General features: G+C 31.6%; 1 long non-coding RNA gene across 1 annotated transcript; it reads left to right on the plus strand.

The window, feature by feature from the left end:
- The first annotated feature begins 13,491 nt into the window (after window positions 1-13,491).
- Window positions 13,492-15,243, plus strand: LOC124181584. Its single transcript, XR_006870512.1, has 3 exons — window positions 13,492-14,269; window positions 14,421-14,594; window positions 15,085-15,243. It is a non-coding gene; the product is annotated as an uncharacterized LOC124181584 (long non-coding RNA).
- The last annotated feature ends 1,672 nt before the right edge of the window (window positions 15,244-16,915 follow it).

Raw genomic sequence — 16,915 nt, forward strand, 5'->3', positions numbered from 1 at the left:
AACGAAGCAAAAAAAACTAAATCATGTTACTACTCGTTAACTAATATCGTAACAATAATTACGAGGGAGCTATGAAAGAAAGATAGCAGAAAAAAAAAGAAAAAAATATTTAATAGCTCTACTGACAAGAGGTGTGTCGTATTAATACGTAAACTTCGCCTCACTATTTATTCTATATAAGACACACACACACAAACACACACACACACAGAAACACACACACACACACGTATGTACACATTTATATATGCTTACGTATATACACATATAAACAAAAATCCATGCATAGATATGTGTGTCTTGTAAATATACATACATGTGTCAGGTATACACCTAATATTATTATCATTATTATGATTAACACTACGAGATCCGAGCATAATAGCTAAATAACAATTGTAGCGAAAATCAGATCGTTATTTTAAATATAGGAAGACAGTATAATGGATATTGAAAGAATTAATGAGAATGAAAAAAGGAATATTCTAGTGACGGCCTTTTTTCTCTTTCCGTCTTTCTGTATCGTGTGTGTATATATATATTTTTCCTAGTTGCAGTAAATGCAGCTCGTTTAATTTAGTAAGAAAATTGAAGAATCAGACCTATGTATGTATGTACATATAGTAATTATAATTTCAGAAAAATTATAAGAGTTAAAAAAAAAAACGGGAAATGTTCGAAGAATATTTGAATTTAACTAGAATAAGTTATGCAAAAATTGATTGTGAATTAACGATAAAAATCTATAAGTCTAAGTGGTAAATGAGGACTAAAAATTAAAAAAAGTATTTAAAAAAAAAAATTGTTGTCTAAATCCAAGAGTTGATACTAAAGCACACGAGGCTAGCTTGATATTTGTTTTCAAAATACGAAATATAAGGCATGTTTAACAAAAGAAATTGATAAAGAGAACGATGATACTTGTGGGTTTTCGCGCTTTTATTACTTCGCATCCTCGTTTCGAAACGATCAATAATAATATTGACTGTATTAGTTAATTATTACACGTGAGTAGAATTCTTACACAAAGTATTCGAGTGATTTTCGCGCTTCTACACTGTACACGCAATGAAAATTGTACGCAAATACCAAAAGTGTTTTCTCGAAAGATGAAAATACGAAGAATTTTATCTATATGTTTGACGTTCTTTTTTAGCCAATTCATTTCGCGGCGTATTCATAACAATATTAATCGATCCACAACACACCATTTTATTGTAGCTCTTAATAATCAGTGGTGTACAGTTGTCATTAATTTTATCATTCTTATTATTATTAGCATACAATAACGGGGTATTTATATTATTAGTAAATTTGTGGAAACGTGATGCAGCACACTGCGTAATCGTTGTTATCGTTAATTATCACTATCTATTATTATTGATTGGGTATTTATTAATGAAGAAAAAAAGCGACAGCAACAATTGAAACACACAGACATTTCCAAATCATGGTAATTTTAAAATTGGAGCTACTTAGTGAACGATAACTATCGGAACAATATTAATTTTCTTTATTTTATTTCATTCCTCTCTGCGCTTGTGTATGTGTGCAACTCACTTGTTAATTGTATAGCGAGCCATTTTTTTGATACGCCGCCATCTTCATTCAATTACCTAATATGTATTCTAACTTTCAGAGATAGACAATTTTTTTTCATTCAAAAACTTAGATACTTGCTAAATAAAAGATACGGGAAAAAAAAGAACAAGGAAAAAAGAACGACGAAAAAATAAATTTAAAAAACATGGAAAAGTATAAAAATTATTGTATCAAGCGCACGGAGGTTTTTCATTTATTACGTATGCATAAACGTGTTTATTCTGTACATATATATAATTTTGTTGGAGTGCGATTTCGACGAATATTGTCACATACGTATCAGAGATCATATTATTGTTTTCTGTAATGATGATATTTCGAATTTGTGCAGTTACTTTAGCTATTTAAACAATGAAAATTCAATGTGTGCGTGCGCGTGTGTATGTTCATTTTTTGCTACAGTGTTACATTTGATTTGAAAATTTTTCTTTTTGCACATAGGTAATAATATTAAAACAACTTGCGTTATGAGTTTATAACTAATTGACGTTCCTTCGCTCGACACGTGAAATTTTAAACTTGTAACATGAAATACGCCACTCAACTTGCCTGTTATTCCCCGTTTACTCTTTCAATATTCAGCGAACTGTTATTTGTACATATTCGAAATATTTTTTGTGTTTTAATCATGGATGTCCGTTTCGATTTTATCACTTAATTGAATTGATACTGACAGCAAATTTCAGCATGCATCGATCAAAGTTTTGTATAACAAATTTAAATGTAGACTAACAAAACTTGTCTATGGTATTATTATTATTAATACTATTATTATTATTATTATTATTATTATTATTAGCATCATTATCTACGACACCAGACATTTTGAAACTTTAAACCATGATAATGAATCGTAATTGCCTCGATATCGGTAAATCATTAATTAATAAGAGTAATGTGTCAGGGATTTAGGAATTTGATCCAATTGAGGTAGACTTTTCAGTTAACCAACGCTTGAGAAGGCCTCGTAGTCGAACTCGTTTTAGCATAATAGTAGATTCCTAAAGTCATCTCGTCGCTTTGCCAAGTGTATTCGATGCTGTGCGATGTCGCTAATATCATCGATTGTGTAATACACAAGATGTAGAATTCCTGGCAAATGCAATTTACGAGTGTTATTACGAATTATCTTTAAATCACCCTATAGAAACGTTGTGTATATATTTATATCTACATTTACCCCGACTGTGAATACCTACCACGAATTACAATAATACACTATACATAAACGTAAATATATATATATATATATATATATATATATATATATATATATATATATATATGTGTGTATATATGTATATACGGGGCATTCCATGCCATATCAGTAAACGGTTGCACCATGACATTTTTTAATTTCACGAAGTATTTTTCCTATGTTAGTACGACCCATGAAAACCTTTGAAAATGAAGTTTCAAATTTCTTTTTATTCGCTCGTCTCTATCTTATGAGTTTTTAAACCCATCTAATAAACACTTAAATTAATTATTATAATACATATCGCATCTCCGATATGATGACGTGAGTTTTTCGATTCTTTCTCTAGTCCTAAAACACACTCGTTCAATAATTTGAAGAAATAGAACAAACTTATTAAAAAATAGACACAACGTCTTTACATTCTGGATCCTGCGTGGAAATATTTTATATCAAAAACGAATTTTTTTTTTATTACCTGTTATAAATCAATTGTCATGTTTTGAGATGAGTTTAAAAATTCATATAGCAAAGACGAGTGATCAGAAAAATTTGAATTTTTTTTTTTTTTTTGGAAGGTCTTGTGGGATTTTACTAACATAAGGAAACTTCTTGGTGAAATAAAAAAATATCATGCTCGACCGTGTACTGAGCTGACGTGGAATGTCCCATATATACACGCACACAAACATATGTATATATATAACCAAGTCGATGTGCCTGTTTAAGAAAGAAAAGAAAAAAAAAAAAAATTAAATAGGAATAAATAAAAACTATTATAATCGTATGTACGTAGATACAATATTATCATTATTATTAATATTATGTATAATATACTACTAAATGTATAATGTACTAGATTATCCGTTAACGTTGAAAAACTGACTCAAACACAAGATAAACAAATTATGGTAGTCTTAATATTCATGGATGCAAAAGTACATATTATATTGCAAAAAATTAATTGAATCAAATGGGTTTTACATGTTTGCCGACGACGTTAATTATTACGCTTCAAAGTATAATAATATCTCTCATCATTTCGACACTGTATACTTGAATCAGTTTTTTTCTTTTTTCCTCAAACTTATTTTGCACTATTCTCACGTCTGGCAGAATTCGTATGACTACGTCCGTGTTACATTCAGCGATCATTCACTCGACACATGCTTGTTGACGCAATAATCTAAGTCGGTTTACTCATTTACTCGTTTATTATCAAATTGCTGCAATATAATTCTGGTTGTGTTGATTGGTTACTGGTAGTATTTATATATTTATGTATAGAACATGTATACAACTATTAGACAATACGTAAAAATCCTCTCAACGAACCATTCAATTTTTGTTTTTCCTTTGTTTTTCCACTAGCCAATAGAACACTCGATTTCTTTGTGTTTTTTTAATATAATTTTCAATGATTCAGATTTTCACTCTTTACATTCTTCGGTCCTAAAACACATTTGCTGATTTGAGGTTGAATCAGCGTATTTTATACGTGTAACGTTGCTTGAAATGGGTTGAAGTTTTCAAGTCAGTCGCGAATAAAACGATTATAATATAGTGGGATAGGTAACACGAATAACAGTAAGAATATTGATATTTCAACCGAATGACAAACTAAATAACATAAATAACGTGATATATATATACATACACACACACATACACAAAATATACTTATATCGATGGTTCTAGTTGTGATATTTTATTAATATATTAATTAATTACTAATATACGTATATATTATAAAACAATATAACGTTAATTGTAACAAGAGGGATGGAATATTCTTTGATTGATAACAGATTAGTTTTTATATAGATTATTACAGTGTATTAATATATACATATTATACTGTAACGATGCCGAATGAATAGTTGATAATTGTTCTCAATGTATGCAATACAAAGAATGTTCTTCTGTATTCGTTACCAGCTTGAAGAATTGGTATCCTTTAGTGCCGGTAGTAATAATTAATTCACAATGAAAAACAAAAAGATGGTGACAAAGGGAATGAGCACCGATAAAAAGTAATAAATCTGATTGAATCGTGCGTTAATTATTGCGTTTTATTCCGTTAGCCAACCGAGCAATATATAGATAATATACACATATTCTGCTTATCCTTAATTATCACGATTGTAAAATTGAAAAATTTTCAGTCTGTTTTGAACGGATTGAATTCAAATGAAATAATAAATGAATATTTGACGGTAATTTTCATACACAAATATAGGTCTTTTCACACGCATAATAGTAAGAGTAAATAGAAAATGTGATAATTTTTCCTTTTTTTTTTTTCAATAACTCTCGTCTTTTCCTTTTTATGGAGAAACTTTGCGGAATGAAATCAAAAAAGTAAAGTCAGGGGGAGTTGACTGTGTTTGAATTTCATTAGGGTGGTGGATAATAATCTAGCTGATGTGGTTTATTGATATAAGGAAATATTAATTAATCATGAATTACGTATGTATAACTGTTATATGTAGCATTCTGTGTAATGGCGTTCGATGTTCGTCGCGTTGTATTATATATAACATAGGAATAAATGATGATGATAATAACGATAATAATAATAATAATAATAATAATAATGATGATGATGATGATAATGATGGTGATGATGTTGATGATGACCATATTATATGTGTATATATAGACGAAGAGATGAAAAGAATATTTTTAAAGTTAATCATAGGGTGACAGTTGTGAGTTCTTATAATACGTAATGTTGGCTTGGGTTAATTTAGGACTGCTCTCCGTCGTTAGAACGTAAATGAGAAAAGGAAGGACAAGAGGGAAGAGAAAATACCACTAATTTTATCACTTTAACAATTTATCGAAGACTTTCTAAAGTTTACACAAACTAGCATAAAACGCGCATCTTTTTCTTCTCAATCTCAATTTCTTCATAGTAGCAAGGGGAAAAAACAGTTATTGTAACGATATTATTAAAATTGAAACAAAATTTGTTGCGAACGGAGAGCAGAAGAATATCTTAGGTCTCATAGGCAACGGACGCAGGATATAATTTAGCGGATAGAATAACTAGGTTAGGGTAATTCAACTGTCTTGACTGTTTTTCGATGTCTCCTCTTTAATGTTCATTGATGCTATTATCGCTACGATGAAAATACACAATAATGCTTGACATAGGTGTGTATATATATATATATATATATATATACACGTGTGAGTGTGTATGTATTAACGCCAACGTATCCTATAATTATAATTACTATCAACGTACTACTACTAATAATAATACTACTACAATTACTATTACACATAAATAATATTATATCTGTACATTGTTATTCTGTATGTTAGAGAACATTAACATTCTCTTCTTATTATACAATTGTTCTGTCTTTTTTTTTTTCTCTCATTCTATTCTACAACGATATTATTTATATGTATGTACAGGTCCGTCGTTGTTATTATTGCAATTATCTACGATAGTTAATTTTACCTGTCGCAACGTACGGTGGTTTAAATATTTACCTTTATCTAATACTATACACATAATGTTTCTTTGAATAATTAAATTAGTACAAGTGGGACGGAAGGGATGTTAGGTTTTTCAATTATATTCGGTTGCAATCATCGATCGTTTATTTTTTTTCGATTTTTCTTCTCTTTTTTTGCTTTTTTTTTTGTTAACGATTCTGGAAAAGCTAATCTTATACAAGCTCGTTATTAAAAAAACATAGAAATAAATGAAAACAATCTTGAACCGCTCAATTAAACGCGGCATTTAATCGCGACCACTAATCCCGTATAATATACGTAGAATTATTTTTTCACATACGCTTTTAAAACGCTTTATCTTGCATACGTACATACATACATACGTGAATATAAAAAACTTTCGACCTTAATAATAATGATGATAGTGATGATGATGATGATGACGATGACGATGAGTTGACGATGACGATGACGATGACGATGACGATGATGATGATGATGATGATGATAAAACAACAGTGTAACGGAGTACCTATTAAATTTTCACCGTTTAACCGCACCAAACATTATTATCATTATTATTTATTATTATTAACTGTCATTATAAATGTACGAAAAACTGCGCGGTTTGTAACTGAGGGAAAAATTATTAATTCAATTCTCCTAGCGATTGCACGAAAGAAGTAATTGATCCGAATATACATACTTATAAAATATATGCGCGTTAGTAATGATTATGAAATCAGTAAGAGAAAACAAAATAATGAGAAGGAAATTGTAATTCTACTATACATACATATAATAAATTATGCGTGTACAGTTGTAGAGAAATTCTTAAAATATAATTGACTGGTGTTTTATATATAATATAATATGTAGAATAATGTTAACGTTATGCCGTATACTGACGAATATATTAATAAGTGAAGAATGGACAAAGAGAACAAACAAAACAAAAAGAACAAAAAAATAAAAAATGTGGGGAAACAAAACTAAGAAACTAAATTAATACCGAATGTATGCATACAGTGACTTCGTACGACTGCATGGTCCGTCGACAGCTAAAATTTAATGCGCACCCGCTACAATACAAGAGCGGCTGACTAACGATCATAAATGCAGCACCAAAAATGTTGACAGTTGTCGAGGGTGGCTATGCTAAACACCGACAACTGGGGGCTCATTACGGGTTTTCACTTTCAACATTTCCCACCGTCCGAGCATTCTGATTGGTTGACCAAACTTTGCAAACTAATCAGAATGCTTGGATGGTCGGAAATTTGAAAAGTGAAAAAAACCGTAATAAGTCGACTGAAATTATTTTTGTGTCAGATACATGGCGGCGGATTGCCGTCTAAATTTATTACGGTTGGTTGCCCTGGGGAACAGCCGCTCTCGGATTGTAGCGCGTGCGCATTAAATTTTAGCAGACTACGGACCATGCAGTCGTTAGGAATTCACTCTGTACATATATATTATATATAATACGAATTATCTTATATACTTTAATACTTGTATTATAACTTGTATACGCTTTTTACTATTTTATTATTACTTTTATTACTACGTCATTTTTTTTATTTCTCTAACAACGATATAATTTTGTGTTTGTGTGTAAAAAATTTTTTTCATTCTCCTTAAATGAGACTAGAAAGGTCGAGAAAATCAAGAAAATCAAGAAATCATAAATCCTTAATGCAATATTAAATAACAATAATCCGTACAGAATTCCGGGCTTAATTTGGCGATAAAAAATTAAAATTTTCAGTCGCGAGTAAGTATAAAAACACTGGAGTTTCTTCATCTTTACTTCTTTTTTTTTCCTGTCGCAGACAGTCGCTTTCACACGGCATTTTTTTCATCTTGACGACGATTTTCAACTCATTGAACTGCATACAAAGATATAACTACGTACACACATACATTATATGTATAATTTTATGTTAATATATTGTATATAGATATGGTTTCAACTGGTCGGCTATACGCGTTATGGGGCTGCGGAGTTATTATTGTAATAATTGTATTATATATTATCGCGGATTATTAGTGGATTTAATTAATGCTGTTCAAATTAATGTTACACCATATTATACAACAAATATAAATGCATACAGACACTATAGGTATATAAAATAACTGCTGCTACTATAAAAAAATGAACAATAATTGTGAGAGAATTTTTCCAAACTAACGAATAAATACGATAGTAATAAAAAGAAATTTGAAACACAAAAATGTGAATAAATTGTCATCAACCCGCACGAAAGTATTATAATTATTATAATAAAACCATATAACTGTGTAAAATTAGTAATATACGTGGAATTATGTATCCATACTTTATACACACACATATGTCACGCGTGTATCGCAGATTATTCATACATTATAGTTTGACAATGGTAGAAACCTGAGAGGTAAATTTGAGAAATTGGAAACGCGTGAAAAGAGAAACAGAATGTCGAAAGAAGTTTAGAGTATTAGCGCTGCAGATTTATAGTTATCGTTATTCTTAGAGTCAATCAGTGAACGATGACAAATTAAAAATTGACATGCTTCTGAAATTGGGATTCTCTTCAGCAACTTGTTATTGTCGTTCAAAAGCAAAGCTACCAAGATAATGTCAAAATGAAAAAAAGAAGTGATGAAACGGATGAAAAGTAAATATATGTGTAAAAAGAGATTCGGACTGGATGTAGTTGAAATAAAATCAAGATTTACACCCTCGATGCCTCTGACATATTATTTTTTACGTTAGATAGACGATTGAATTTTCAGCAAACAATAATCGGTCGTGTTCGTTTGTTAATCGGGTCAATTACACGCATATAATTACACAAATAAGTAATAACGATAATAATATTAATACTAATAATAAATAATAATCGTAATACGCGTAAGTAAGAAGGAAAGTCGTTCCGCTTGATTGTTGATTTTTGAATATATAACGTTGTAGAGAAAATCTAACAAGTTCTTCTTTACTTAAACTCGGAAATATGCGTCGTAACAATTTATAAGACGGAAAAAGAAAGCTGCAGCATAAAATAAACAGATCCGCGGTTCACTCCTCGATTCGGGCATTTTGAACAGCAATTATTCAGCGTATTACATTTTATCTTCAACAATATTATCTTCAATTCTTTTACGTCACGCCTTATACATCCTTTTAATAATTCTTTTTTCATCTTCCTCCGTTATGTATAACGCACACTTACATTTTCTAATTCGATTCTGATTGATGCCAACTATAATTGTTAATAACGATGGTCAATGGATGAAATATTCGTTGTTACTATTATTTGATATTAAATTACACGCGGCAACTAAGTTAATGATAAAAGGATTAAAAAAAAAAAAAAAGAGAAAAGTAAAGGAAACGAAACAGCATTATAATAACTTTTGTAGAGTTACCATTCTATGACGTGAGTGTTTGAAGAATCATTTGGTTCATCCGAATACAGAATAATACACGTATTGCATTTTACGTAAATGTAAATGTTAATCGAATTTAGTGTTGCGCGGTATTTATTATAACCGAATTCCTCATGCCTTTCGTGTATAAATATATATATATACCTACATAATTATTACGACATGATCCGTCTCCTTGGTATATGTATACATATATATATATGTATGTTTGTAAATATACTTACCTAGTCGTCGTATAGAATGTACAATTGTTAAAAAAAAAAAATAATCATAATTCTTTAGTATGTAAAATTTCTCTTTTTCTCTAACTCTTTCTCTTTATACATACTCTGACCCTTTATCCGAACGGATATAATTGCGGGATTTGTTGTCGAATATTTCCGAAATAATGGATATAGCGTTTCAATTCAATTACCTTTTTTTTGCATATTAGTATATTACAATTACTGTCGTTGTTATACTTCAGGAAAATTCAATTTGGCAACCAAATTGATACGTTTTCCATATTCATAAACTTTAATTATATATATTCAAATTGCGCTAGATTTTTTATGTAGCTCGTTCGTTCGTTGTTCTTTGATTGGAGTAATTTTTGCAAAGATTCGTCAAGATTCAGATAGATTTTTTTTTATTCTATCGAGACAAAGCCGATGGCAAAAATTGATTTTCAGATTTTCGAGCATTAGTCAGTGAATACTTATTAATTGGTTTTCTTGTTATACTAACTGAAATTAACTTTGATTTGTTGTATATTTCAATTTACCTGCCAAGGCTTTCGAGTGCGTTTAAATTCGTTCAATTAATATGATCTAGTTGCAATATTGAAGCCCTTTCAAATAAGCCGGTAGTATTTTCCCTTCATTCCTGTCATTTTTTTTTTTTTTTTACTATCTACGAAACAGATTCTGTACGGAATCGATCTTGTGTATCAAGTTAAATTTAATGATACAACAAGAATTTCGTTAACTGCATGCCGTATGTTTTCCTCAGGCGTTCGTCGACGCCCAAACTTCACGAATAATTTCAGAACATCGTTCTTACCGTCGTTTTCGTTTGCTTCAAATAACGCTTATCGATTAATTACTCCCGAAATAATACTACACTCGAAATGAAAATCGAATTCCATTATTTCACCGGCAATCCTGGAGTCTCTCAGTAAATACAAAATAATCTATCAATTAATTAAAATGATAATAAAACACGTGTAAAGTATAAACATATCAAGTTCCAAAATACTTGTGATTAAAAATAATTCAGACATCTATCGAAATACTTTAAATGTAGGTATGTATATACATACACGTTACGTATTTAGCATGATATTATTACTGCACTTATTATTATAAGGCAAACCCGCGTGATGAATTGATATGGTATAACAAACAAACAAACAAATGAATAAATAAGTATATGAATAATAACTAAAGAAACCAAAAATTTGGCGAACGCTCACAAGGGAAATTAATTAAATTTATATCTGGAAAGGTTGAAACATTATAGGCTTACATGGCATAATATTAACAACAACAACAACAACAACAACAACAATAACAATAATGATAATGCGACTGAATAATCAACCCACACTATTATACCTATTATATTATAATATTGTACTACTAATACAGTTACGTATAAAATAACTTATGCTGGTATGTATATTATATACACATATACATATATTATCAAATTAGAAGTTCGATTGTAAGTTATAAACTATTACAATATATCGTTATTTTACCATATTTAATATTGATAAAAAGCAGGGTAATGTGTTGAATATAATGTAGTAATGTATTTCCAGCGGCACAACTCGTGCATGCATTACGCTTATGCGTACGTATAAACGTATACGCTGAATACGAATGCGAAAACTAACTATCAAAATTAATGCAACTGTAGTTCATTGTACGAATAATTATTATTGTTATAATAATAATAAGAAGAAGAAGAAGAAGAAGAATACACGCAAATTGTATACACATGCATATGTAATAACAAAGTGTAGAGTCTTAACCTGGATCGATAGATGTTATTAGAATAAAACATCGTTGCATAAATACTAAATAAAATTAATGTTTATGTACGATAATTTTAGTGAAACGTAGTAAAGTTAACAGTACTGTTGCGTTCCTGCCTCTCTTTAATCTTGACTGTATTATCTTAGTGTTAACAACACCAGTAACTAAAACACAACAACAATAATAATATTAGTAATATATAGTATAACACGTCGGACCAAGTCGTTGTGAGCACTTGCCAAACTAATTGTCATGTATGTATGTATGTAATAATTTTTCAAACCTTTTTCAATACACTTCAATATGTGTATAGTATAGGTATATACACACATATGAAATTGGATGTGGTGATATTTATTCGATGAACCATTTCAACGTAATTATAGTTTTGCTTTCGTTTCCCGTTTCTGTTTTAATACACGACTGCAAAAAGATATTGCGTATTTTTTTTTACGGACGCAGGAATAATTTACAGGAGAATTACACTCAATATAAATTTACAGAGTTTGTCAGCTTGCAATTTTCTCATCATAATTAACATACGTGTAGATAAAATTTCAGCGTAACAATCAAAGGGTCGCTCGCTTTGAATATATTAGTGTATAATTAAGTACCTGAATAATCTACAGCCATATACATACCTATATACATATAACGCATACCTATTTATTGTACTGTGTGTATAATGAAATTTTTAAACAATAGACACATAGTGTATACGGAAATTCGCGGTTATTATATAGAGCTATGTAATACTATGTAATCTTTTATTATATCCAATCGGTGGACCCTCGTTTTCAGTATTTACAAAAAATATGGGTATGCCGGGATAATAGATATTTGCGTATATCACTTTCTAATCGTTTTGTGTGTAAAATAATAAAATTAAACATATTTAAATAGGCGAATAAAGTCATTGAGTAAATGTCAGTTATAAATGGACGCTAATTAAATAATGTTATAACGTCCTTAAGTAACGATATACCGTCTAGAACGAGGCTATCATTATTCTACAATATAATATAAATCTGTGAAGGCTTTTGGTCGCGTAAACGTGCATACGTACATAGAATTTTTTATTATAAAAACACACAAAAATGAAAACATATACTTACCAATTACAATTTTTTTAAGAGAACAATTCCCCGTTAATAACACGCATCTTTCAGCCATTTTATTTTCTTAGCTCACTAATGATATTTAATCAGTTTTTTCTTTTGCTTTGCGGTTTCATTCTTCGTGTGAACGGGGAAGTGGTCACTATCTTGTGCGAGAGAAAAAACTTTAGTTAACAAAAAAAATCAAACAAGAAATGAATATTATTCAACTGTTACTTTATCTATACATATTATATTCGCCCATGAAATACAATAGGTACTTCTTACGGATAACAAATATTGTTCACAAATAAATTTAAAGAAAAAGAAATTAAAGCAAAACACGAAGAAACGTAAAATATTATTAAATAAAGAATCACTATATTATTGCAATTATTACAATTATATAGATTGATAATAATTATATAACGATACCTAAACTACCTATTATACATACATACCTATAACAATTGTATATTACTACAAAATAAATGTTGCCTTTTGTCACAATATTGGTTATTGGAATGAACAATGCATATTTGAACTATGTATTATAACAACAACAACAACAACAACAACAATAATAATAATAATAATAATAATTACTCACAAATAATTTATTGTACGAATATGATAATATAAAATGTAACGACAGATTCATGTTATCAATTTTTGTGATGTGTTGCATTTCAGCCTTCCTCCTTCTTTTTCTTCATTCCAGTATCTTGAGATATATAAGCGTTGCGTTGCGATTTCATTTGGTTTCCTTTTATTCTTATTGTTAGTTTATCTCGCGCTTGAAATTACCAAAATTTTTACATTGAGATTTTAGGTGACGGCGTAATTGTTAGAATATCGTATTCGAATTTCTCATTCCCACTCCCTGCAATGTAATTCATCTATTATGTCCGCCTTTTCTTTCACCTAACCGCGCTTATGCACTTATTCCACTTATTCCAACTGCTCTCGTCATCTCAAGTTCTTCCTGTTTTCGGTATTCGATCTAGTTTTTACGGAGCAAGTAGCGATGCAGATACCAGCCTGCAAGCCAGTCTGTCTCACCGTTCGTAGAGATTGCAAGTTCGCGTTGTCCAGCCTTAGTTTTCCTTGGCGAAAGAATTCCCGACGATATAACTACACTCTGTTAATATTTTAATCTATGAAATATCGTCACAGAAATATGCGCTAGGAATATTTGACAACTTCCGTCAACCCTTGCTGATCTACGCTCTGCGTGCAGTCGATTACGGACGAGATTTTAACGTCGGCTGATCAAGTATCGGCATCGATACCGTCTCTCTAGCCATTGATCCAAGATTCCCCAGCAGTGGACCGCGTTGCAGCTGGTGCAAGCACCTTAGCCGAAAATACCAGTTTGAGGGAACAACCTGCACCATCATCAGTACCCGTCTCACTTCGTTCAAACGTCTGACGTCAAAATGGTAATTTATTTTACTACCAGTTGAAGTGATGTCACAATGATGAATAGTATTACCACGGATGACATTTGGAAACCACGCAACGACTGTAAAGCTTGAAGTGATTGACTAATTAATTAATTATTCATCTTGTCTTAATTTAAAATAATTTCAGATAACCTGCTGACGTTCTGGATCGAACCGTCTAGATTTCGCTACCTGGAACAGCCAATAGTGTTTTTGGCTCTCTGCTTACAACCTGTTTTTGATCGCTTGCACGATTCGGGGCGCGGTTGGACCGGAAAATTTGAGCTGCGCCACTCAAAAGACCGGACCCAACTACGTTCCGGTATTTTACCACATTTATTTATTTATCTTGATTCTTTTGCAAACGAAAGAAAAAATGAATCCTGCAATACTGTAAAAGGCCCCAATGCTTTTGATATTTCTCTAATAATTATCATCGTTTACCAATGGGATGTTGCAAACAATGATTCTTGCCATTCAAGCATTTCTTGGCCCTCGCGAGCAGTGCCTGGTGGGCTGTTTTGTGCGGATGCTGATGGTTACTCAGCGCGAAAAACAACAAGAAACGCGATAAACGACTCTAGACGATTCTCGCTGACATTCAATTATCTTATTATAGTTTGCTATCGCGATGCGTAAAGATTAACCTACTTTTTAAACAATCTAAAGTGAATTCTTTTCCCAAGAAGAATGAATTTTATTTTTTTTTTTGCGGAAAATTGTTGAATTTTTCACTTTTTGTGGAATTTTCTTGGTTTAACTAGAAGCTATACTATTGAGAAGTAAAAATTTTTTTGGTTTCTTTGTTTCAGATGGAAATTGCGACCTGCACCTTTCCCGCCGCACGACAAATGCATACTCGAGACGCCTCGGTGAAATGCTTGTACCAGGCATAATATGACATGTATCCTAATGAAAAAATTCGAGAAGACTGTTGAAATACATAACAATAAACCCTGAAAGTTTCGTTTTAATCGGATATTTCTTTCCTTCCCCAAAAAATCCTAGAAAATACCGATTTTTTGAAGCCGCTAAAGAAGGCTCCCCCCTGAAGCTCACTGTTTTTTTGTGCAAAACATTTTTCGTCTGAGATTCGATTTGTATGATCGTTATCCGACTGAGTAGACCCCCAGGAACTCAAAAAATGCACGAAAAGAGCCTGGGATCAACAGCGAAGAAGTTACAAAGGAAGGAACACAAGGTGAAAAATATCAAAAACACAGGTTCTGGTTTTTCACTGTGACTTCTGATCCGTTGCTCGCATCGCATTGGGACTGCGCCCGATCGATTCCTCAAAATTAGGTCAATAAAGTGCATAAACGAATTTATTCCAGCACTTTTCAAAATCGCCAAATTTTTCACAAAAAATACTAAGGGGTTACCTAGGGCCTTGCTGTTTTTTTGGGCGAAAAACTTTTAGTCTCCGATTCGATTTGTATGACCCTTTCCTGATTGAAGGGACCCCCAGGAACTCAGAAAACGCAGCGAAAAGAGCGTCGGATCAACGGGAGAGAATATATGAAGGAAAAAGCACCTGCTAAAATATGTCGAAAACAATGGTTCTCATTTTTTGGCTGTAACTTTCGATGCGTCGATCGCAGCGCATTGGGACTTCGCCCAATCGATTTCTCTCGCAAAATTACGTCAGAATAAGGCATGCAAGAATTTATTCCAGCACTTTTCAAAATCTCGAAAATTTTCGCCAAAAATGGAAAGGGGTTAGCCTTACTTCTTTCTTCATTTTTGGAGCCAAAAATTTGTGGTCTCAGATTCGACTTGTATGACCCTTTCCTGACTAATTGGATCCCCAGGAACTCAGAGAACTCAGCGAAAAGAGCGTGGGATCATCGGGAAAGAAGTTACGAAGGAAAATGCGCCTGCTGAAAAATGTCGAAAACACGGGTTCTCATTTTTTGGCTGTAACTTTTTATCCGCTGCTCGCAGCGTATCGGGACTGCGCTTAATCGATTTGTCTCGCAAAATTGCGTCCGAATAGTGGCAGAAAAAATTTATTCCAGCACTTTTCAAATATTAATCCTCACGTAATATTTTTGATGTGTTCTGATACTGAAAATATTTATTGCTATTCCAGGTACAACCCGAGGTGGTTATCGGTGGTTGTTCGAGGTGGTTGGCGATTGTTGGAGGTGGTCGGAGGTGGACGAGGAGGAGGAGGAACTGAACTGAGTCTCAAAGCCCTGTTGACATAAAAGCAGCTATTCGATAGAAATTATAGATTATAGTTTACACAGCCCATTGCATGATATTTCATTATAAATACATATGTTTCAATGTATTTAGGAATAATTTATCAAATATACAGAGGTCATGTGCAAATAATAAATGAATTGATTCGACCGCAGTTTGATTTATTCATTAGAGCTTTAACAATAAATTTAAGCTTTGTTACTTCTTTTATTTTATTATGGATAATCGAAAACATTTCCGACTAATCGTGCTGTGGAAGCATGGGGATTAAACCAAATGTAGCAAAAGATTAGAAACAGTGTATGTGGAGTACGGGTATTTTTCTAATAATGCAAATAGAATAGAATACCACGCCTTGCGAATTAGCTTTCCAGTCAGAGATGAATGATGAATTTTAAGGACTGCATTATCGTTGTTGAATACTCTATGCCTCAT

Source organism: Neodiprion fabricii, chromosome 4 (assembly GCF_021155785.1).
Source record: "Neodiprion fabricii isolate iyNeoFabr1 chromosome 4, iyNeoFabr1.1, whole genome shotgun sequence".
NCBI lineage: Eukaryota > Metazoa > Arthropoda > Insecta > Hymenoptera > Diprionidae > Neodiprion > Neodiprion fabricii.